The 24,466-nt window shown below is 34.1% G+C and overlaps 1 long non-coding RNA gene across 1 annotated transcript; it reads right to left on the reverse strand.

Annotated features, from left to right (window-relative positions):
- Nucleotides 1–6,384: 6,384 nt before the first annotated feature.
- LOC133700745 (uncharacterized) lies at nucleotides 6,385–10,973 on the reverse strand. The gene is made up of 2 exons (XR_009843471.1): nucleotides 10,474–10,973; nucleotides 6,385–7,424 (listed from the first exon to the last, which is right to left on the reverse strand). It is a non-coding gene; the product is annotated as an uncharacterized LOC133700745 (long non-coding RNA).
- Nucleotides 10,974–24,466: the final 13,493 nt, after the last annotated feature.

Here is a 24,466-nt window from a genome sequence, read left to right on the forward strand (position 1 = left end):
TCGGCGGTCGACTCGTGAAAGAAGGCCACCGACTTGGCACTCAGAATATGTTACTGAGAGTAACATTGCATACTGTCTTCTAACAGAGGATGGAGAGCCTTCAACTTTCCACGAGGCTATCAAAAGTACAGATGTATCTATGTGGATGACAGCAATGCAAGAGGAGATTGAAGCTCTACACAAGAATAACACTTGGGATCTTGTTCCGCTACCACAAGGAAGAAAGGCCATTGGCAACAAATGGGTTTACAAGATAAAGCGTGATGGCAATGATCAAGTGGAACGGTATCGTGCAAGATTGGTAGTGAAAGGATATGCTCAGAAAGAAGGAATAGACTTCAATGAGATATTTTCTCCGGTGGTACGACTTACTACAATCAGAGTAGTCTTGGCAATGTGTGCTATATTTGATCTTCACTTAGAGCAGTTAGATGTGAAAACTGCATTTCTTCATGGAGAACTTGAAGAAGAAATTTATATGCTCCAACCAGAGGGTTTTGCTGAAACAGGCAAGGAGAACTTGGTTTGCAGGTTGAACAAATCTCTATACGGTCTCAAACAGGCGCCGAGGTGTTGGTACAAGAGATTTGATTCCTTCATAATTAGCCTTGGGTACAACAGACTCAGTTCAGACCATTGTACGTATTACAAGAGGTTTGAAGAAGATTTCATCATTTTGTTGTTGTACGTGGATGACATGTTGGTGATAGGCCCCAACAAAGATCGAGTCCAAGAATTGAAGGCACAGTTGGCTAGGGAGTTTGATATGAAGGACTTGGGACCAGCAAACAAGATTCTAGGGATGCAAATTCACCGAGACAGAAGTAAGAGGAAGATTTGGCTTTCTCAGAAGAATTATTTGAAGAAGATCTTGCGACGCTTCAACATGCAAGATTGTAAGCCAATTTCCACCCCACTTCCTGTTAACTTCAAATTATCCTCAAGTATGTCTCCTAGCAATGAAGCAGAGAGGATGGAGATGTCTCGAGTACCGTATGCATCAGCAGTGGGAAGTTTAATGTTTGCCATGATATGTACAAGACCAGACATTGCACAAGCAGTGGGAGCAGCTAGTCGATACATGGCAAATCCTGGTAGAGAGCATTGGAATACTATTAAGAGGATCTTGAGATACATCAAAGGTACCTCAAATGCTGCATTATGTTATGGAGGATCAGAATTTACTGTCAGAGGTTATGTTGACTCAGATTTTGCTGGTGACCTTGAGAAAAGAAAATCCACTACAGGCTATGTGTTCATAATTGCAGGAGGAGCTGTGAGCTGGGTCTCTAAACTTCAGACTGTTGTAGCATTGTCCACAACAGAAGCTGAGTACATGGCAGCTACACAAGCTTGTAAAGAAGCAATATGGATGAAGAAACTTATGGAGGAGCTCGGGCACAAACAAGAGAAGATTCTTTTGTATTGTGATAGTCAAAGTGCCTTGCATATTGCAAGAAATCCAGCATTTCATTCAAGAACAAAACACATAGATGTTCAATATCACTTTGTTCGCGAAGTGGTGGAAGATGGAAGTGTGGATTTTCAGAAGGTTCACACAAAGGAAAACCCAGCAGATGCTTTGACTAAACCGGTCAACACTGATAAGTATATATGGTGTAGATCCTCTTATGGCCTAGCAGAAACGTAAGCAGCATGAAGATGGCAAGTATAGAAAGGATAGAAGAAGAATCACAGATAATCAAGTGTGAAGACTTGATTAAATCATCAAAGTCTTCAAGTGGGAGAATGTAAAGCCATTTTACATTAGTTGGCATAATTGATGGGATTTGAGTGGGAGATGAGTTGTAATTGGTGGAGTGTGAGTGGAGGATGAGTTGGTATAATTGGTGGAGTATGAGTGGAGGATGAGTTGTTAGGCATATATTCCTCCTAAATTTATGACCATTATACCCTCACTCTTGCCTATAAATAGGCAATGCATTCAAGCCTAAATGCACACCAAGATAGAGAAGAGAAGAGTAGAGTGAAGAGAGAGTAATCCCACAAAATTGTGAGGTATTTGTAAGAGAGTAAGTGAGGTGTTTTCTCCTAATAATAGAGAGATTCTTAGTTGTTCTCCTATTATTTGAGAGAGGTTGTAATTCCCACATTACTTAGTAAAATCCTTCTATACTTGTCTGTGGACGTAGCCCAATTGGGTGAACCACGTAAATTCTTGTGTGTCTCATTTCTCATTTTATCTTATTCCTTGCCTTTTGTCTTGTCGGGTTTGCATGCCAGTATCCTAACACTGTTTACCGGACCCGGTGACAATTCACTGCTCCACCAGATCAGGAAAGCTTGTACTTACAAGAGGTTGGCATGACATTGCTCGCGATGCTGGCCTCCGAAGTGGAGATATTGTGAATTTCACCCGGGAGGAAAACCGGGGAGCACAGTACAAAATGAGAGTGAGAAACGTTGGTTGAAGTACAAAGAAATGTGACGGAAGAGTGTCTTCCATACATGAAATTCCGAGTGCGCGTCCTTTTTTTCTTCTTTGTTATGTCTCCTGCTATCTTCGTGTCTAGTTTCTGTACGGTACAAGCAGTCGAGAAAAACTATCCATATCCAGGAGTCGATATTTAATTGTTCTTCTTCCTTAAGTTGGGCCACGTTGCAATGTCAGTTGAAGAATGTTCAGTTCATTTTTAATTTATATGCATAATGATCACTTGTGTGTCCCTATTAGTCTTCCATGATCACCTAATGATTTGCCATTTTTGCTCGTGCTTTGTCTGCTCCTACTACACTACATTGAAAACCAAAACAAAACAAAACGGCAGTACAGTGTTATCCCATCTCTAGGAATAACCAATCCCCTCTGCTTCTTGAATTTGATAGTTCCGTAAGAATTATCTACTTAAATCCAATTAATTTAATAGTTTAATCCATAAATTGATTCACTTGAGTGAATTGTGATTTTATATATAAAGATTAAAAAATAACACCATTTTGACCTTTAATAAAAAATAATTATTTAAAATAATATTATTTAAAAAATATTTCCCATGCATGTTGCGGCTTAACCAGGTCTAGATTATGTGGGGGCCACTTCGCTACTTTTCTTTACCCTTTTGTTTTTTGTTGTTTCTTGGCAGACCTGTCATGGTACAGCTGTCTATTTGTATTGAAGATTAGTTTGGATCATTTGAAGAATGCATTGTTAATTTTCAGACCATCTTGACTCTATCATTGTTTATATATTGTCAGCTCTCTTGAGACAACACATGCACCCAAAAAAAAAAAACCCAAGTCGAAATAATCGAGAATTGTATTAGAAAAATATTTTATTTAAATAATGAAAAAAAAATACAGGAGTTCGATACAATAATGAAGCAACCCAATAACAGATAAAAACTCATTTTCACAACTAAACCTCAACAAACTCTCCAACATAAATCTAGTCCATTAAATACCCTAACTTATTTTCACACCATTTACTTTGTTTCAGAGTTAGATTGTAATAAATTTTTTTATAACATTAACAAGTGTTTTTTTTTTGGTACAACCTTTCATATTGTTTTATAATTTTTTTAAGATTTTATTAATTTGCTTTCCTATATATTTTTATTTTTATTATTGTATGACTAGATAAATTAAAAAATAAAATTATTCAACTTAATAAATCAAATCCAATTACAACACATGCACCAAAAAAAAACCAAGTCGAAAAAAGATCCAGTCGAGTCCAAAAATAAAAGTCAAGCTAACATGTTGCTGTTAGACCAAAAGCGATCAATACCATCTACCGTTCAAGCCTGAACTATTATGGAATGTGTGCTAGAATAGAAAATATTATGTTATTAATGTAATGAATTATCGTGTGTAGAATATTACAATATTCTATTTCTATGAGATGATTACCTGATTTAGTTAGATTCTTAATCATCACAACCCTTATTTCAAATAGATTTGCATCTGCCCCTCCCTCACACTATTCTTCAAACAACAGCTGGTATCATTGATTTCCGACTGAAATTAATTATAGACGTGTTCAGGTCTGCTCCCGAGTAAGGAATTTGCTACTGTTTCTGCTTCAAGATCAACGATTTCTACTGCTTATTTGCTATTGTTTCTGCTTGTCTGTAACGATTTCTCTTGCTTCTGCTTCTCTTCAATAATTTTTTCAAGATCCACGATTTCTGCTGTTTATTTGCTACTGTTTCTGCTTGCTTAATTTGACATAGACTCCTAATGGGGCACTTTATCTTCAAAAATTAACTTATTACGCGCCACCCAAATAACCGAAAAGATGCCTTACGCTGAAACTGACCTTTTAGAAGACTATAGCATTCTGTCAAGGCCTGATCCACGTTAAACTGAATACAACCTTGAAACCAAACAATGTATTCTGCTTCACATGTGGGTAATGCAACAATAGTTGTTGACATTGTTGTTTTAAGGCCATAATCTTATCAGACTATGTGCTTGATAATTATTGAGAGCTCCCAAGGTTGAGACACTACTGGTTACTCACAAGTTATCGGTCGTAGTATTGGAGAGTCCGTACACCTGATTTTAATCGGGTCCACCAAACAATCCTGCCTCCATCTACAAATCCGGATCGAAATGTGAGTGGGTCAAAGGATTGTCCGCATATCTCTTCCTCAACCGGCTATTATATGTCTCGTGAAAATTAAAAAAGAAATCATCATATTCAATTCAAGAAAATAATAACTTACAAAATAAAATGGTTGAACGAATATACCATGAAGTGTTGAGTACAGTTGTTGACGAACTATGACAGACTTTCAGTTGTTTTACATGACGTTTCTTTGCAAAAGTGCTTTTACCTATCCCAAGCATATATGAAATAAAAGAATTGGAAGACTCACCTGATAATCGGACCTTTGCTTTAATTAGCCAGCGAATATCTTCAGGAATTCCATGATTCATTAACAACCTCAATCTTTCACACCTAGCACGCTAAATTTTTGTAATTGCATTTTGAGGCAAAGTGGAAAAATACTTTTTCAATTTTTCAAGAGTGGTGTCCATTTTTTATATTAGAAGTGGTAAATAGATGCAAAGAAAAGGGAAGGAACAAGGAATTGAACAAATATATACATAGATATCAGTTATCATGGGAAACTGAAAGAACCGACTTAAGAGTCACAAGTACCGTTATTCGTCATTTGACTGGGGTTGTAGAAAGACTAGCAAAATAAGAGTCACACCAAAAAGAAACACAAAAACAATGTAAGAAAAAAAAATCAATCTTTATATACAAGATCATTCAAACCAATGGATTCATTTTCACTAGAAAAATTATCAAAGTAAACTTTCAAACGATGTCTATTTACCTTAAAAATATTGTCATTCTTTGGATTCTCAATATCAAAGGCCTCATAGGGATACATATTTTTACAATAAATGGACCACTCCATCTTGATTTTAGCTTTCCAGGAAATAAATAGAGTTGAGAATTATAAAGCAAAAGTGTTTTACCAATATTAACTTTTTGACAATTTTCACAAGTTTTGCAGAATGCATGCGTGTCCTTGAACATAGTGGGCCAATAAAATACATATTGTAAGATTTTTGCAGTTGTCTTTTTTTATGAGAAATGACCCCCACATGCCTTAAAATGACAAAATTTAATGATAAGTAATGTTATAGACTTCGATTTTAAGTGTGGCTTGACTCCTTGAAAAGGTAAGACATGTTTCTACAACTCTACTAAAGGATAGAAAGCTCAATTTTGCCTTTAACACCCCTGAAATTATCTGTTATCTCAGCACAATTTGTCCAGTATGAGACAGTTTAACCCTTCTTCTATTTTCAGTCCATATCTAGAGTTCTATACCTCTAGAGACATCCATACCTACAACCTTTGTGAAGAACCCAATCTTAAATTTTATCATTTAGGTGCCCTAACCTTAGGTGAAAGGTGAGTGATCGAACTATTCAGTCCCAATACATGGATTAGACAACCAATATCTTACTTTTCTTGTTATTAATAATCTAGCTAAACATGCCTAAGAAAAGGCACCAAGGATTTTCTTCAATTTAAATCATAATTAGCATGCTTTTGATGGTTAAACACAAATCAAGCCACCACACTTTCCATTTATTTTATTCTTGCTAACTTAATTTAAACAAAAGTTGCAGTAAGGTTGTTGCTACCTAATTTTTGACCCATGTTTCGGTAAATTTTCATAAAAATCCAAAAATAGCAAAAAACATCGAAAATCCAAAAAAATATGTTTTTTAATATATTTGCATCGTTTTTAGCATTTTCAGCGTCGTTTAAAAAAGAATTTAATTTTGTAAGGGTCTTTCGAACGCATTCGACTTTTCACGTGTCATTTTTAAAATCATTGATTTTCTTCATCGAGTCGACGTTGATATTGCTCGCTTTCAAAGAATACAAAAAAATTAAGAAAAAAATCAAATTTACAAAAAGAAAGAAGTTGAGGGACCAAGTTTGAAGACCTAGCAACATATTTGCCTATAAATAGGAGTTTTCAACACTTGCACAAGGAGGGGGCAATTTTTATACATTAGAAAAATACAAAAAATAAAACCCTAACCCTAAACCATCACTTTCAAAGCCAGCAGCCGCCCCCTCCCGCTGGCCATTTTTTCACTTTTAGCCGCCACCAACCCGCTCTCATCCCTGCTCACCAGCCAAACCAACTAAACAAGCCACCTTTTCCCCTGCCCCCACAGAACAGCGGCCGAACCCTTCCCTCTGAAAACCAAGCCGCCGCCCAAAGTTTTCCCTTTCCCTCGGCCAAAGCAGCTGCTACACCAACACCCACTGGTTCACAGCCCCCTTCCTCACTAGACCTTCCCTCTCTCGGCTGCACAAAACCCAGCCTCTCCCTCTCACAGGCGCCGACCCATTCGGCCTCCACAGAAGACAAACTCCCCTCATCTCCATTCCAGTTGTTCCCCTCCAGCACCAGACCTTCCCTCTCTGGCAACACAGACAGAAACTGGCTTCTGCACCTCCCTACAGCAGCCGGCCACTACAGATCTCCAACCAACCGGCCAGCAGCAGCGTCTCCTCATCCCATCACCGTCGCCCTCTGCACACCGCAGATCTGCGTCTCCAGCTCCTCCCCCACGCACGACTGCACCGGTAGCTCCGGCCTCCAGCCTCCAGCGCTCCTTCCTCAGCCGCCAGGTCTGCCATCTGAAGGACAGAACAGAAAACTAAGGGGAAGAAAGAAGACCGGGAGCAGATCTGAGAAGGAAAACAATGAAATAAAAACCATTGCTTGTTGCGTTTTCTTGGCTTTGCAGGTGGTGTTACTTCCCACCGCCGGCGCAGGTAGACAGAAGAGGAAGAGGTTCCCGATCCACCAGTTTCTGCCATCTTCATCAGTGGCGCGTGAATCCACGCGCGGCCAGTGGCGATGGCGCGTTGGGCAACGCGCCGCCACTATTTCAGCGATCCTAGAAGGACTTCCCTGCAATTCATGGAGTTTTTAGGGGCTGTTTTGTAATTTTAAATTGTTTGATGTAATTTTATTTTTAGTATTGAATTTTTATTATTTGTAGTGTGGATGTAACAAAAACAAAAGAAAAGAAAAGAAAAGAAAGGGAAAGAAAAAAATATAGTGAAAGTGTATGCGAGTGTGTTTGTATTTGTTTTATAGATGTTTCTTTTTATTTATGATAAAATTGCAAAGATTAAAGAAGAATTTAATATTTTGATTGGATCACGGTCAAGAATTATTAACTTATACGTAAGTTGTATTTCTGATACCCGATGAAAAGATAAAATTTTTAAAACTTCTTTAACACATGAAGTCCACAAAGCAGCTTACCTCAGGTAGGGTGCGTTAGGGGTGCTAATACCTTTTCTAACCACAACCAGTCCCTTACTCGTGAATCTCTGACAAGACCAGCACTCGGGTTTCCTAGTAGCCTTCAATTAAATACTAGGTGGTGACTCTAACGAACCAATCAAAGCAAAACCACACAACAACAAAAATCGTCAGCCTACGCCACGCGGATTCTGACGTGCGACAACGGTTAACGTTTCTCCTGACTCAATCATAACTTAGAAAGTCCAAATGGTGAATTTAACCATCATTGTATCATGCAACACATACCAAAAATCAGAACACGTTAACAAATATATCTTCCTAGATCAAAACAAAACCAAACTGAGCGGGATCCAATGATGGATAGAGGTAAAAACTGCTAGCGACAGTGACTGACCTGCATGCAGGTTTTCCTTGAAATGTTGCGAGGGACATATCTCTCACACAAAATTCTAGCCTTCAGATCCCAATGGTCCTATGTTAGCCGGTGGTAAAGAGCATAATATATCCAAAAACCAGCCCGATCCAACAGTGAAATACTTAAACAAGATTAAACTTTCAATTTGGCCCTCGATTAAATCAATTGGCCTATTAAAAATTTAATTATATCCTTGGACTTAATTTTTATGCAGATTGTTCCAATAATCATTTAATTTGAACTTTAATCTTCATTGCTTCTTTAATCTTGGGTATAATAGGGTACCATTAGGCTTCGAATTTCATTCAAAATTATAGCTTGATTTTTATGTATATTTTTTTTTATTCTTCTCGGTTTGCTTTCTCGATATTGTCAGTCTTTATTTTATTTTTTATTTTTATTTTGACAACCAATATATTACTTTTCTTGTTATCAATAATCTAGCTAAACATGCCTAAGAAAAGGCACCAAGGATTTTCTTCAATTTAAATCATAATTAGGATGCTTTTGATGGTTAAACACAAATCAAGCCACCACACTTTCCATTTATTTCATTCTTGCTAACTTAATTTAAACAAAAGTTGCAGTAAGGTTAACGTTTCTCCTGACTCAATCATAACTTAGAAAGTCTAAATGGTGAAGTTAACCATCATTATATCATGCAACACATACCAAAAATCAGAACAAGTTAACAAATATATCTTCCTAGATCAAAACAAAACCAAACTGAGCGGGATCCAATGATGGATAGAGGTAAAAACTGCTAGCGACAGTGACTGACCTGCATGCAGGTTTTCCTTGAAATGTTGCGAGGGACATATCTCTCACACAAAATTCTAGCCTTCAGATCCCAATGGTCCTATGTTAGCCGGTGGTAAAGAGCATAATATATCCAAAAACCAGCCCGATCTAACAGTGAAATACTTAAACAAGATTAAACTTTCAATTTGGCCCTCGATTAAATCAATTGGCCTATTAAAAATTTAATTATATCCTTGGACTTATTTTTTACGCAGATTGTTCCAATAATCATTTAATTTGAACTTTAATCTTCATTGCTTCTTTAATCTTGGGTATAATAGGGTACCATTAGGCTTCGAATTTCATTCAAAATTATAGCTTGATTTTTATGTATATTTTTTTTTATTCTTCTCGGTTTGCTTTCTCGACATTGTCAGTCTTTATTTTATTTTTTATTTTTATTTTGGAAAAAAAATGAATTTGAAGAATAACCTAGAAATGAGTTATGACACCTGACATCACGGCGACCTTAAGATTTCTATGGAAAAAGAACAGATATTTGACATCTTTAACTTAGAGAGGAAAATGTCTGGTTTAATGAGTCGTCACGTAGTATTATGATCACTAGATACTCTAACTGGTCAATAGAGATTGTATGGTACGAAACTTATTGTGTAAAAAAAATATTATCACCCCTTAAGCATTCTACCTGAGGTAGGTTGTATCGCTGATTTTGTCTTAAATTGTTAAGGATTTGTTGAATTATACTTTTGATTTTCTAACTATAATATTCCTTACTCTATTACCAGTGAATATTTAACTACAAATACTTTCAACTCTGGTGCCAATGAATATTGGGGGTTCAAAATGATTCACAATCCTAGTGTCAATATTCTTAACTATGACGTTAGTGAATACCAAAGTACTCTCAATTTTGGTATTAGTGAATACGAATATTACTGACTCTAGCGTCAGTGTATAAATAAGTAAAATTTTAATTGAAAGCAAAACTTTTTTTTTTTGTATTTTTGTAATAAGGGAGCCATTTTTTTATTTCAGAGAAAAATAAAAGATAGGTAAAAATTTATACCAGATTCACATTTTATGGTATAAGTTTACAGCTCAATACTAAGTAAAGTTATCGAGGAAAAAAATCAAGCGAGGGATCCATAAATAAATTCAATAAGGTTCTTGAATTTTTAAAAAATTTTATGATATCTTTAAAGATCTATTTGGATAGATATTAAAATAAAAAAAAAATTAGAAACTAAGAAAGGAAGTATGTGTTTGACAAACATACACTTAATCTAAGAATTGAGGCTACGACTCAAAGGTCCAAGTCCAGGTCTCAACAGTTTTTTTTGTTTTCTTTTTTGAGGGCTGGATTAAGCACAGCTTATAGAGCCTGGTCACTGGCCAACCCAGTGACCAAGTTAGGAACAGCTAGCAAGCTTGCGTGAATTATAATTCATGCATGCTTGCACAGTGAAAGGGTAATTAAAATTGCAAAACAGGGGAAGAGAGGCTTACCTGTGTGGGACATGAGTTGCTGGAGTTTTGAAGGAAGGCAAAATTCCCTCTCCTGTGTCTTGCTCTGCTTGATTCTGGTCCTCCCTCTCGTCTGCTCTCTGATTTTCTCTTCCTCTGTCTTTTGATGCTCTGCTTTTTTTTTTTTCCTCTGCTCTCCTTTTTCTCCGCCTCCTCTCCTCTGCTTTAATAGGGCTGGACCCCTGGTTATGCCCGGCGGGTCCTTCTTATCTCTCCTAGGACAATGATCGTGAGGATAACTGGATAAGGATAAGCACGGCTTGAAATTGTCCATGTTTTACTGGAATAAAAACACCAGTAGTCCTGCCATTGTTGGACTGTTGGTGATGGGCTTCCCTACCGCCAGAAGAGAGTCGTGGGGCAAGAGGAACCGAACTAGCCACTCAGATTGATGATGGATAACCTGGACTATGAATTGGATCTGGTTTGGTGTGGATTTGGTGGGGAATTGGGGTCTGGCCGAAGCCATTTTTATAGCATCTAGAACGGATTTCCCCTGCTCTCTGGAGAAGAGAATGAACAGTGCTTGAAACCACGTTTTATGCCGAGATGGTCATTTCAATTTACCTCCTGAAGTTCTGATGTCTTGCAATCAAGCCCTTATCTTTGAAAATATCTCCTTTTAAAAAAACTTTTGCCTTTGGATCAATGCAATTGGACCCCTGGATTTCTACATCATTTACAAAATAGCCCTTGGTTTCAAATTTAATCAATTCAGTCCTTAATTGACTCCTCAAACTTTTAATTTTTTTAAAATTACCCATGGTAAAATTAATTAACCCCCTTATAATATCAGTGCCTATTCAATTTGGTCCCTAGAATTTTATTTCTTGCAATTTTGACCAAAAATGACCCTAAACTTTGATATTTCTCCAATTAAGCTAAACCAATTCAAAGTTCTATTAAGTCCATAAATGTATGAATTCTTCTTATTTTTGGCCAAATTGACATTCAATTTTATAATTTCATCCTTATTGACCCTCAAACCTTCAATTTATGTTTTCTTGATCAAATTCTTAAATTATTTTCTCATATTTCTTCAACAAAAACTCCAGTTTTGTCTACTCACATGTTTGATTAATCTGGGTTATATTTTAAAAATTTTAATATTTTTTTATTTTTTTATTTTTTATTATTCTTTATTTTATTTTTATTTTTATTTTTATTTTTTATATATTATGTTTTAAAAAATTTAAAATTGGGTTATGACATAAAACATTTTGTATATAAAATATTTTGCATCCTTAATTAAAAATAGTTTATGCAAAAAAGCCCCTTAATTTATTAATTAATTAATTTTATTTACTCGTAGACCAATCAAAAAAAAAAATAATTGTGGCTGTAATAAAATCAGAACTAACTCAATTTCGTTTTATTCCCACAAAAATTTAACATCCAAAAAGACTCCCCTGTATACTCTAACATGTTCTGATTACTTCTTTTTTTATGATAATGTTCTCATTCCTAGTCTTTAGACTACCTTGTTAAATTATGCATTCCCTCATCTTGTCGCCCCTGTGCTCTCTATCATTATCTATTTAATTTAATGTCAGAAACTTTTTATCACTTTCTTGCTTCAGTCGCGTTCAAATTAAGTACTTCATCTAAATTGAGGTCCTTGTATATGTAATGTATGTGCACATGGTTTAACCAAGCTCTGGGATTTCTTGTGCGTGGCAAATTTCAATTGATCATCGTTGATCCATCTTGTATTGATTCGGTCTTGCTTGCTGGAGATTCATGTATCAACTATATTGCTTATGTCTCCTTATACGTTTTCAAAAACATTGGAATATATGGACTAAATTCATTTGATGGTAGGGGCTCCCTCGGTGCTGTCTTGGAAGTATGCTGAGTTTGTTTCAACAGTGGAAAGTCCTTGTTAATAGAGTTCTTCAAAAAAGAAAAAAGTATGGTCAATGCTTTTCTTTGTCATATCTTGGTCTCTTTGGCTTCTAAGAAACGAGCAGATTTTTAACAAGAAGCAGCCTGATTACGAGACAGTTTTTCTGTTGCATGGATCAAGGCTTTATTTCCTGACTTCCCTTATTGTGCTCTTGACTTGCTTATGTGTGCTGATGGTTTGATAAAATGGTCGAATGTTAGGAAGTCACGACCGTTAGTTTCTGTGGTCAGCTCCAGAACCTTCGTTTTTGAAATGGAATGTGGATGGCTCTTCTCTTGGTAAGCAGGTCCTAATGGTATTGGAGGTTTTCTACCTGATCATAAAGGATTGGCGTTGGGACTCTTTTCAATCCCTGTTGGAATAAAAGATTCTAATGAAACATAATTATTATTAGCTGCTGTTAAGGCCTTGGAGTTATCTACATCGAAGGAAGAAATGTTTGGAAAGGAAGTGGTTGTGGAATCAGATTCTGGAAATGTAGTCAATTGAATGACAAAGAAGTCTATCAGATCATGGTTTTACCAGAATCTCTTAACCCTTGCTCCAAGTTTCTCATCATGTCTGGGTCCTGTAACTTATATTTACACTCTGCAAGAAGCTAATCACATGGCAGATAATCTTGCAAAACAAGGTGTAAGTAGGTATGGTGAACTGGTAGCATGGATGTGATTATTTGTTGTTCATTGGTTACTTGTCTCTCTTTTCTAGATAGACTGATTGGTTTATAGAAATCATATGTTCAATTTATTTGATGATTCTATGAGTTTGTGCTAAGATGCTATGTTGAAATGGAAGAAGAAAGCATTTAGGTTCACTGATCTGAGACAATGTGTAAATGAAATGAAGGCAGGCTTACATGGATGAATTGGGTTCTGGAGCTTCTGTTCTTGGTTGGTGAATTCTGCTGGCAAGGTTGTGCTACAGATATGGAAACTATTTAGCCAATGAAATTCCAGAAGAACATGCATTGAATTTTGACTTCATTTCAGTGGTAGCATCGTCTTCAAGCTTTGCGTTGATTCGTGATTGTTTGAAGACAGATAGGATGCTACTGGGTAGAACCTGGCTGCTGCTGTTTTGTTAGAGTTTTCTCTTTTGTATTTGCCTTCTCTTTTGTCGGCATTTTTTGGTGCTTTAAGTTTATACTGCATATCAATATATATATATATATATATATATATATATATATATATATATATGAACTATATTTCCGTTAGAAAATAATATAAATTATATACTGGGATCTCAACTAACAGCCTAAGCTATTAGATTGAGATAGTTCTGTGACATGGTATCAGAGTCTTGATGACCAAGCGATCACAAGTTTGAATCTCATTATCCTCATTTATTTGATACAAATTAAGCACAAAGTATTATAGGTCTATGCAAGTTTCAAGCCTAAAAAGCTTTTACTTGAAGGATTATGTTAGAGAATAATATAAATTATATCTTGAAACTTCGACTAACAGTTTAAGCTATTAGTTGCATGTATGGATTAGGCCCTTCAAAATTTAAAGGCTTTCACTGTTGGAAAAACAATGACAAAACAGAGAAGGGATCACTACTCACACAATTTGGTAGAATACAATACACTAAATAATAGTACTCTCACATCTTTTATTATCAAATTCATACAATATATATAGACATTATAAAATATCTTTTACAATCTTCAAAATACTTAATTAATATTAGACTCTTCAATACTTACTCTAGATTCATAGTATTATTAGATTCATAATATTTCTAGATTTATAATATTTCTAATGTGGATGATTATTCATTGAACTAACTTTAATACATGTAATATTGATAAACAAATTTAATAACTAACATGCACTTGGCTTATGTATAAGCCTTTAGAGAAGTTGACACCAGAAGCTTTCACTATCACCGAGGTATTGCTACTACCATGGCTGCAGAGCTGCCCTCTTTGCCATTTCTCTACTGTAACTGTTTAGCATATGCTCCTTCATTGCCGTGAGGTTCGACTTCATAATTTGGAATAGGGTAATGAGATGGTGAAGCTGCATATGCGTGAAGCCAAGCTTGGTGGAAAATTTAATTGAGAGCTGGGGTTTTAATGCTTTTGGCTCTATGCAAAAACATGTGTGGTTCATGGTTTTTTACTGTCTTGTAGTCGATTTGGTTAGCAATTATAGTCTTTCTAACAATACTATGCTTGAATGAGACGATTAACATGGGCTTGTTATGTTGATGGACACTTTGTATACTCAGGTGATGATCCGATCCGAATCAAGATGTGTATCAACCATGATAGAATTAAACCTACTACTATTTGGATAAAACCTCAAAAGCATTAAAGAGTTGGAGGAGTCTTAAGGGACTGTGAAGGTTTTTTTGCATCTTCACGTCACCAACTGTTAAAAGAAAATATGTATGGTAGAAGTTTATGTCTAGCAATGCAATAAACAAAACTAAAAAATAAGAAGAAGATTTGAGAGGAAGAAAATGGTATTGAGTATTTTTCTCTTATATATTTTTTTTATATTTATACATTAAGCTTTTGATTATAAGCTTATTTATAGGTCTAAAATTTTAGACAATCAAGAAATTAAATTAATAAAAAAATTATATTCTAAATAAGAAAAGTACCTTTACGGATTTAACTGATTAATCAATTCCCAACTAACTACTATTTTGAAAAATCCTCAAAAGGTATTAAAGAGTTGGAAGAATCTTAAGGAACCATGAAGGTTTTCTATGCATCTTCTCGTCATCAACTGTTGGAAGAAACTTAGTGTGGTAGGAGTTTATGGATAGAAATACAATAAACAAGATTAAAGAAAAAAAAAGATTTTAAAAGAAAGCAATCTTATTAAGTATTTTTCTCTTGTATGTTTCTCTTTACCCTCATATTTTAAACTTATAATCTTATTTATACATCTAAAATTCTAAAATCATAGGCAATCAAAAAGTTAAACTAATTAAAAAAATTATATTCTAAATATGTTCAACTATTCAAGAAATTATTTTGTTTTTTATACTACATCAAGTGTTTCTATATATCAAACTATTTTCTTTCAATCTCAAATTTCATATTTTGATTGCATTATTTTTTGTTTATATATTCATCTATTTTCATTAAAAAACAAAAAAAAATGCAAGTGAATTCACACCCTCTTTATTCATTGGTTTATTGCTAGCTAATCGAGAATGTTACAAATAAAGCAAACGTAGTGGCAATTGTCTTTCATTGTATCTAATTTATGTATACGAAAATCAAATTCGGCACAACATTACAACTTGATTTTGAGATATCAATCTTTCTTCCGAAAGAATTTATTAACGAAACTAACTAATACTTTATTAGTAAGAATAAATCACCAATATGGAGTGGTGGAGCATGCGGTGTGACCACTCCAAATCATTTGACATCAGCCCAAATATCCTTTCCAAACAATCTGATTTTCCTTTTCACTTCGATTTTGATCCATGTTCCCGTAGCTCGGTTGTTCATGACTTCCTCGAGAATGGTCACATTATCATCCACTTGAAGATTCCTTTCCCGAACAAACTCTATCCACCCCACGGAAAGAAAACGTCCTACACTCTCATTTCCCTTGATGGAGCAAGAGAAGATCCATTCCTGACCATTACCATCGTGGACATGCATGTTCATCGAATGGCCTTCTTGGAAAGGTAATGGACCAAGAGTGCTGGCAGGAATAGACAAGCCATTCTCGATATCAACCTTGGTTAGCAACTTTGAAAAGAGTGTTGTCATCGCTTGGCACAAAAAAAAACAGATAAAGATGCTTAAGTAGAGCTCAGCTTTGAGAAATCTGTGCTTGTAGCTAAATATGAGATGCTGCTGGAGTTGCTCACTTCACTCTTCAACATGTTCTATATATAGGGAACATAGATGCAATCACGATTCTGCGATTAATGTGCTGTGAAAATGCAGTCACTTCTTCATGCAAAAGAACGTGGAAATTCCCATCTCCTGGAAAGTCAGAGACTATTGGCTAATGCATCCAAACACTTATCCACCAGGCTGTTCCTGTTACGATTAAGCGCATGCAAGAATCCAAGTTTCTTTTCTGGGAAAATTCGAGGAATGCATTTTTGCTTGGATTGAATGCTTCTAAGGCATAAAAATTCGACGCGGTTCGTGCTTAAGGGACAAAGAAAGTGTCAAACTTGGTATAAAATATTAATGGGCTACAAAGTTGAGACACGTCAACACGAATTTAGACTTGGTCTTTCTTATAGTTGTTCTTTACGTTGAAATAGACATGCAGTTTCACATCATTTTTATTTTCCCCAATAATGGTGACCAAGTTTCCAGCTTTAATTAGATTATCTTCCTTATTTTACTTTAAATTTGATTTGGTTAGAATTAATGCCAAAATTGGAGAGCAAAAGCTTAGTGATGGATTTTAAAGCGTAGATGAACGTTTATCGGAGTTCAAATTAATTACGTCTAGGCAATATTGTAAACATGTTTGAAAGGAAAAAAATATCTTCCTTAACTAATTTATTTATAATTAAAAAAAATATTTTTTCTTTAGTTTGAAAAAAAGCAAAAAAAACCTTGAATGATAACATGCACAACATATCTTTTCACCATGAATAAAACCTCGACTATTATCCAAAAACAAACAAACAAGGATATATATATATATATATATCTTTTCACCAAATAGCTGGATTAAGTTGGTAATATTACTAAAACAGTAGTTTCTTTAAAAGTGGAAGGGGATTGATATACAAGTCTAAAATGGATGAACTTGTTAAAAGACCATGTATATGTGTAATCGAGTTATTTCAACATTTGTTTTTTAACAATTTCATATGGAAGGTGTCGAAAGCTCATCGAGGAGAAAAAAAATTATGTATTATATACACAAAACATTTTTTATGGGATCCCAAAGGGAATTACTTATCAATTAGGTCTTGAAATATTCATATGTTTCTCAATTAATGCATCTTTTTTCTTAATATGTGTTAATATTTTTAATCTCATATGCATATGTTATGCCTTGAAACAGTACCATTTAAAAGAAAAGTATGAAAAAAAAGTTAAGGAATGTGGAAATAAGGACCCAATTGAAAATATATGAATTGCTCATGACCGAATTGATTACCTTTTTTCAGCTGAGTTTTATTTGTTATGGAATAATTCTAGGTTCCCCGAGAGAACATTACAAGTGATCCTAAATAGGATTTATCATGGTCATGTGACCTTATGGATATGTGATTTGTTCATTTGCTCATTCTTCAAGTTCAAGTAGGTCAGCATTGAATCTATAATATTCTTATACCAAAATGACATGATCTCTTGCGGATAGAATTGAACTTATAATTAAAAATAGTTATTTGGTGAACTTTTTCTATAAACATGCTTATTGGTTGTTTATTTTAAATTTGATGATATAGCTTAAAAAAAAGATGATATCAACAAAAACCAAAACTGTAGATTGGAATTGTGAATTTTTTTTAAATTTTCAATTTGATCCCAAAACTTTTTTTTACACAATCAAGCACTTTTAAGCTCAATTAATTAGCACCCAATTGCATTTTTTAAGAGATGATTGGATTGAAAGATAGAGGATCAAAGTGAAAAGGGTGAGTGAAATAAGTGGCAGCTTTGAATTTCATATAAAAAGTTTATTTTGATCTCTCATATCTTTCGGTTTATAGGTGATCAGTCCCTTTAGTTTTTAGAACTTCAATTTTAATACTAAAATTTATTTGTCTCATCTTTTTTATCCTTTTATGTGAGAAGAGAGAGGGGGGGCATTAGATTCTAGCGAAGTGAAAGAGAGTAGTCGTTGACCACAAATAATTAGAATTGATGTCATTGGGTTCTATTTCATGAAGGGATTTTCACATAGGTGTTTCTTGTTTTTCTCCTCACTCGAGGAGGCAGATCTAACCTCAAAAATGATTTTGGGTTCAGGTATTTGAGTTGTTTTTTGGAGTTTTTAGATTATAGATAAGTTTATCAAGGTATTTAGGATGTTTTGTAAGTGTTTTGAGTTAAAAATAACTTTAAATAGGTTTTAAACCAAAAACAACTCATACCCTGTTTTTCCAGCAATATATGGTTGATAGATTATGCACAAAGCATATGACAAGTTGTCTATTATAACAAATGATGCATCATCTACTTTCATAAACGATGTGTTGTCTACTATTTTATTTCAAAAAAAAATAGGGCACACACAACTCTTACGCACCATTAAAAAATTAAAGAATGGTGAATTGACTTCAACTAAACATTTCCATGGTTGTTTTAATCATTTTAAACATTTAGCTTTGAAGGATCGATCTCTCTTGCACCATCCTCTTAGTAGAACAAAAAAATCAATATCATCGTTGTTGTAGAAAAGACAAAGTATGAAAACAAGCTAATGCTATGAGTAGACATGGAAGATAAACATCTCGAGTCTATGAAATGAAGAAGAAACTTCAAGCTGAGAAATTTTGCTGATAACGAATAAGATGTTTAGAAACAAGGCTTTATTATCTATTATAGTGTTTCTAACTTCATCACAAATAAACTTGTCCAGGGCTTCTTGCCTTCAATATCTTCTTCACTATTCTCTGCAGATCCAAGAATAGAGGAGTGGGTGTTGGTTCTATTTTGGCTAAGAATAAGATACCATTTCTCATCACTCATTTTTTACCCATGTTTTCAATATAATTAAAAAAAAATACCAAAATTCTCAGAAAACATATTTTTGGCATGATTTTGCTAGTTTATGGTCATTTTGTAATAAAATTTTAACCATTTCACATATTGCTTTTTTTATTGACAAATTTTTTAAGAATAAAATAATTTAGAAGAAAAGAAAAAAAATAGAAAATCAATCTAACAAAAAGATTTTTTTAGTGAGTAAAATATAATTGAGAAAATAATAAGAAGTGGTTTAGTTTAGTAGACATGGAAGTTATTTTCATAAGTGTTTTTATATTTTGATATTTAGAGTTTTTTAAAACTTTATTTTTTTCTCTTTATAATTTATAATTTTAATTTTTAGAGCCCGAGAAATCCTATTTTAAGAGGTTCTGAGTTATAATAATTATTATTATTTATCTTGGATTATGTCTTAGATTAGGATAATTTTTATTATTATTAGTGTTGTGATTTTATTTTTATTAGAATCCTTTTTAGGCTATGATATAAAGCTATATAAATAGTTCATTCATACAATAAGAAAATATCAAATACCTTTTAGAATCCTTATGCTCATGAAGCTTATGAATCAGCAGCGATTCTGACTGCAATTTTAGAAAGAGTAGCGTCTTATCTCTAGCCAGCAGAATCTTTATCCTAAAGATTTATTATCTGTCCCTTTTTATAATTCTAAAGGTGATGGATGAATGCCACTAGGAGAAGATTCTTATGGTGTGGAGGGCTAGGGGCTATTCAAAAGTAAATTAACACTTCAATTTAAAAAATAAAGAGTAAATTATAGCTTATTATTCAAATACAATATTCAAAAAAGAGTAAAAATTAATATTCTATAATTACATTATCACAGATACAAGAATATTAATATCATTATTATAAATTATGGTTTTGATTTTTTCATAAAATATGTTTGTAATTTTTATGTGTTTTTTTGGTGAAAAAATTCATCTTTGTTTTTAACAAATAAATAAATTTTTCAGTTTTCCATGGGAAAAGTAAAAGAAAAATAAAAATAAATGTTAATAGTTACTGAAATATATTTAGGGAGTATTTGAAAGTGTAGTAATAATTGATTCTTGCTTAGAAATATATCAAAGTAATATTTTATTATTATTATTATTAAATTTTATTTTTAATATCAATAAATAAAAAAATCTAAAAATAAAAATAAAATATTTTACAAAGTTTTGTTTGTGCCCACCCAGTAATACCGCTCAACTTTTCCAAAAAACAAATTATGTCCGAAAGCTAAGAGGGGTATTATAGGAGGGGTGGAGACAGGGGCCTGGAAAAAAATTTAAATTTTTCTCATGTGTAGCCCCTACAGGAAACAAAAATTTTAAGTTTTGACCCCTAGAAAATTATTTTAGCTTTAACCATCCTTGAAAATTATTCCAACTCCGCCCCTGATTACACATGTGGGTTCCATCATGGTAAAGAACAAAACTCTCCTTTTTAAATGGATATGGATTCTGGGAGATGGTGGTGGTTCGGGTTGGCATAATTCTTATCCTTCAAAAGTAGAAACGAACTGCTAAGCTGTTCAATTTTACTCCAATTTGGAAAGCTTTTGTGCCTGCATATACTAGTTTTGATCAATGCTCTCTTGCTTCGAGTAGCTTCAGGTCTAAGATTGGTGATGGGAATAAATTTTAGTTAAATCTTGTCATGATTTTTGGATCAGTAATGAAGCCTTGAAGGAAGTTTACCCCAACTTGTTCAGACTAGCACATGAATATCAGTCTTGCACATGAATATTTGGAGCTGGAAATTTAATTTAGAGGTCTCTTATGCAAGAGGAACTGAAGGAGGGAGCTGATCTACTTCAGCTGCTGGCCTCTGCTCAAGTTTCCTCTGAATAGCTGGATAAGTGGCATAGGGTTCATGACCTTAAAGGTGTCTGTCTACTCGGTGAAATATTGCTGCAAATTCTTCGCTGGCTGGAGAGAGCTCCATTCAATCAAACGAGTGGGCGTTATTTGGAGCCTCTAAAGGTAGAAACTCCCTTATAGTTGGCAGCACTAGGGAGATCTAGCACAAGAGATTTCCTTTTCCAAAGAGGAATCGTCACTGCTGCAGCAAACTTCTGTCCATTTTGTATTGTTGAGCAAGAAAAAGTACCGCAACGTCTCCTGGGATGCTGATTGCATGGAATTTTTGGTGTTCGTATCTTGAAATGGTGGGGATCAACTAAGTTTTTCGAACAAACTTTTTTGATAAAAGTCGAAAAAATATACTTATTATTCCAAGCAAAAACACACTCCTTATTCCTTAACTTTTCCATGCTAGTGTAGCTGTGTCTATTGTTTAACGAATGGATCCAAGCTGTTGCTTTGTGAAAGAATAGACAGAGAACATAATCTCAATCCGGGTTGATTTTCTCAAGATAAATTTGTTCTTAACTTGCCAAATAAGCTAAGACTATTCCATAGAAGAATCCTCGTTGCACTCTTTGTTGAAATTCACCATAAACCAAGCCTTTTTACTGTAGAACAGATGGTCCAATGAATGAGGAATACACCATGAAAGACCCCCACCAATTTGCTATTTTATTCCAGAAATTCCTAGAAACTGAAAATTGAAAAGAGCATACCAGTTACTGTTTCTGAACCAGATTTACAAAAGGGACATAGATCTTCCAGTGTTGATATAGTTTTTCTTTAAATTAAGGAGCGAGTGCATAACTCGAAGGATGCTGAAGGTCTGCAAAATGGATGACAGCTCAGGATTACGACTCCATGTATCTTGGCATGGATCTTTTCCTTAGCTCTGAAGAAATTCGATGCTGGAGCAATGTGCAGAACTGCTGGCAAATTACCCAATCCAGTAGGCCTCCATCAGGTACTTTTAAATAGAATGCAGAGGGGTCCTCTGTATTGAAGTATTATGATTCACTATACTTTATTATCTTTGTATTATTCTTGTGTGTTTATTATATTAAAATCTATTATACAAAATTCATTAGAGTATATATATATATATATATATACACAATAAAAATAACAAGCAGCAACTGTTAAAGATTCACAACACACAACAATTTACCTTATCCTTCTAAAAACCCATTTTCTCCCATATTCTACTAGTCTGATGGGGGCAATAGGTGATGCGGGCATAAACTAGAAAGACAGCAAACGAACACAAAGAAAATAGATTTATTGAGCAAACAGGGTTGTATGCTTAAACTTTAAATTCGCAATTTATTATTCTGAAATATGATGTTTGCCTTTTAAAGAGGTTTCTAAAACATTTAAATATGCTAGAAAACTTATTGGAAAAAAAAATTAGAATATAAAAGCATAAAAAAATTATATAAAATCCAAATTAAAACAATATATTCAAAAAAATCAAGAAACAATAACAAAATTAACCTGATTCAAGTGATCCGGACATCAGAAAATCAACAAAGCCTATCCTTCTTTTTATTTTATTGAAACTTGTTTCACCAATCCATAGAAAATCTAATATATCATCTATCTATGGTAAATCCTCGTATAAATACTCCGGAACTTCAGTTTTCACAAGTCTAATTGCATTAACAGGCCTCTATAAGTAAGTGATCATGAAAGACTTTTTTCATTGCATCTTCTCATGCCCAGCAAGCATTAAAGAGTCTGAAGCTTAAGCCCATAGATTTGTTTTGTTGTTTTTGATGGCTATTGAGAGGCCCATAGATTTTATTTTTATTTTTTGACCTAATAAAAGAAGCCCATAATTGGTCTTATACGGTGGGCCGGTGGCCTTCTCTCAAGTCTAGTTTTAGCCCATTATAAGTTTATTAGCTGGCTATTTGCTTTTAATGTGCCACGTAGCACCTAAACTAACATCATGAAGGAACAAGGTTTATTGAACACAGAAATCCTAGAAAAAGAAAACAGCAATAAACTATAAGAAAAACTCACAAGTCTGAGTGTTTTTGAAAATTGATCATTGAGTTTCAAATAACAAAAAGAACAAAGAAAAAGAGTTCGGTTAGTTTTTCATAATCAATCACGAGATAAACAAAAAATAAAAATAGTACAAAATTCAAAATAAATTAAAATAAAAAGAAATGCTAGATAGAAAAGCTAAATCTTTAAAACATGAGCAATCTTGGATGGTTCTATCAAGATCATTGTTGAGTCGACACTGTTCATACACTCACAAAACAAAACAACATTGTGGACATACTATGCATTTTTTAATAATTCATTTTGATCTTTAAAGTTTTATTTTGTGCGATTTAATTCTAATTGAAAGTCAATTACATCTGAATTCTTAGTCAATAGTGAAATTGAAAGAAGGAAGACCAAAATAAATAAATAAAAAGCACTAAAAATGGGTGGCGTGCCAGAACTTACATGAAAAATACATTTAGATTATCGATTTTTAAAAATAAAACAATGTATACAATTTAGGTCTTTTTAGATTTGAAAAAATCAATTTTAGTACATAAGTTCGTTTTTGTTATTTTTTAATCCCTGATTAGAGAAGGGGGTTGCTAGATTTCTAGTGATGAGAGAGAAATTCATCATTCACTCCATTTTCAGCCACCAAAATAGATTTTATTGGTGTCTATGGGTTCCATGAGATGAGAGGGGCTTCGTGATGGTTGTTTAGAGTCTTGATGTTGCATAAAAAACTAGATATGAGCCGAAAGAATCAAAACTAAATTGATTTGATTTTGGATTTTTGAACCATTTTTTGATATTTGAAGTCAGTGAGATGGTTTGTAAGAGAGGAGTTGCTGGATTCCAACGCTGAGAGAAAGTCGTCGATCATTTCATTTTCGGCCACCAAAATAGGTTTTATTGGTGTCCACATATTTTATGAGATGAGAGGGGCTTCATGATGGTTTTTTAGAATCTCGTTATTGTATAAAAAAACTAGATATGAGTAGAGAGAGCCAAAAGTAAACCGGTTTGATTTTGGGTTTTGTGATCATTTTTTGGGTATTTGGAGTTGGTGAAATGGTTTATGAGATAGGGCTTATTGGATTTCAATACTGGCAGAGAAAGTCATCGATCATTCCATTTTCAGCCACCAAAATAGGTTTTATTAGTGTTCATGTGTTCCATAAGATGAGAGGAGCTTCATGATAGTTCTTTAGAGCCTTGATGTTGCATGAAAAACCATAAATGAGATTTGAGAGCCAAAACTAAAACGATTTGATTTTGGATTTTGGACTATTTTTTGGGTATTTGAAGTTGATGGGATAGTTTGTGAGTGTTGTAAAGGTGTTCATGAGGTTTTCTTGGGTTGAAATAGAGATTTTCTTAGGTTGAAATAGCTTGAAAATTGGGTTTTTTTAGCCAAAAGACTAGCTGCTCGATTTTCCAGCCACCACAATGGTAGTCGGAATCTGGACTTACAGATGACATGTCACTTGTTTTTTTTTAAAAAAAAATAAAGACGGGCAAGTCTGG

This window comes from Populus nigra, chromosome 8 (genome assembly GCF_951802175.1).
Source record: "Populus nigra chromosome 8, ddPopNigr1.1, whole genome shotgun sequence".
NCBI lineage: Eukaryota > Viridiplantae > Streptophyta > Magnoliopsida > Malpighiales > Salicaceae > Populus > Populus nigra.